The sequence below is a fragment of the Panicum virgatum genome, chromosome 6N (assembly GCF_016808335.1).
Source record: "Panicum virgatum strain AP13 chromosome 6N, P.virgatum_v5, whole genome shotgun sequence".
Lineage (NCBI taxonomy): Eukaryota > Viridiplantae > Streptophyta > Magnoliopsida > Poales > Poaceae > Panicum > Panicum virgatum.
Genome location: NC_053150.1, coordinates 21872395 through 21874046, shown reverse-complemented (window position 1 = coordinate 21874046; position 1652 = coordinate 21872395). Strand labels below are relative to the sequence as shown.

The 1652-nt window shown below is 47.9% G+C and overlaps 1 non-coding gene across 1 annotated transcript; it reads left to right on the top strand.

The window, feature by feature from the left end:
- Positions 1 to 1098: 1098 nt before the first annotated feature.
- On the top strand, positions 1099 to 1205 carry LOC120680401. The gene has a single exon (XR_005677666.1). It is a non-coding gene; the product is annotated as a small nucleolar RNA R71 (small nucleolar RNA).
- Positions 1206 to 1652: the final 447 nt, after the last annotated feature.

The window sequence follows — 1652 nt, the reverse complement described above, 5'->3', positions numbered from 1 at the left end:
AGTGTCCGCTTGTTCCCAAGAATATCCTTGATATACTTGGCATATGTGGGTACCTGCATAGCGTCAAGAAGCAGTATGTTTACATATAGCTTCTTTATTACCTCGACGAACTTGCTGAATTGTTCATCGGCCACCGGCTTCCTTATCCGGTCCGAAAACGGTCAGGCAGTTGTGTCGTGATAGTCCCGTGAAGTTCTAGGGGCTTCCACGAAGTCTTCCTGGGTAGCAGTAGTGTTGGATTCGATGGCCTCCTCCTGCATTTCGTTTTCAACTTCGGCATGGCTAGCAGTTACGGTCTTCCGTTGTTTTCCTGCATCTTGTGGAAAATGTGTCTCTTGCGTGGTCTTACCACCACGCGTGGTCACCGCACTAACATTTTCTTTCGGATGTACTTCCGGTTGTCTGGGTAGTTTCCCCGTGTTAACGTTAGGACAAGAAGATGCAAGCTAAGCTATTTGAGTTTCTATCATCTTATTAAAGCTCAATTGGTTCTTAATAACAGAATTAAATCCCTCTAGTTGTGCAGCCATAGATTCCAAGATCTTGTCATTAGCAAGGAATTTATTACTAATGTTGTCAATAATTTGCTTTTGGCCGTACACTAGGTCTTTTATTGTGGGCTGAAAACTGTTATTGAAGTTCATACCTTGTTGTTGCCCGAAGGGGAGGTTGGGCTTGGAGTTCCAACCCTGCTGAGGACGAAATCCTGAATTGGGATTGTTGTTGCTCCCAATGAAGTTTGCGTCCTCTTGAGTCAATGGGCATGAGTTGCCCGAGTGCCCAGTCTCGCCACATGTTTCACATGTCATACGAGACTCCGAAACCTGATTAACCTCCTGGTGCGGAGATTCCAGCTTCTTCATCAAAAGTTCCAATTTGGCTGCTAACATATCGACCGTGTCGATCTGATGCACGCCCAGGGATGGGCTGGCTGCCTTTCTCCTTCCAACTTTGGTTGGAAGCTATCTTGTCAATCAGCGTCTTCGCTCTCGCAACATCGAGAGAGAGAGGAAAGAACCACCCGCTGCTGCGTCAACATGGTCCTGGGCTTGCTGAGTAAGGCCATGGAAGAAGTTCTGAATGAACAGCCACTCCTCTATGCCGTGGTGTGGGCATGCTTGAATGTACTCCTGGAGACGTTCCCAGACATCTGGGATGCTCTCATCCGGCAATTGTTGAATTCCGGTGATCCTATTCCGGAGGGCATTGGTCTTGCCCACTGAAAAGTATTTGGCTAGGAATGCATTCGAACAAGTTTCCCATGTGGTGAAAGCTTCCAATTGGAATAGAACCACATCTTAGCTTTCCCCGAGCAGTGAGAAGGGGGTAGTGAGAAAGGAACAGACGAAGACAGACAATATCCAATGTAGTCCCTTTGGGGTTGATGGTGTTACTCACCTCCATAAAATTCTGGAGATAGACATTGGCATCCTTGGATGCCTTTCCGCAGAACGGACTCGCCTGGACCATGTTCACTAGTCCAGTCTTCAACTCAAAACCGTCATTGCCGGCTTGGTTGATGTTCAATCCAGTAGGGATGTGGCTACTGGACGGGGCAGAGAACTGACGAAGAGTCTTCTGAGCCATGGATGAGGATGGTGAACTGTAGGGCCAAGTAAGTCTCTTCTGAGGTGGGACGACACGGCGTCTCA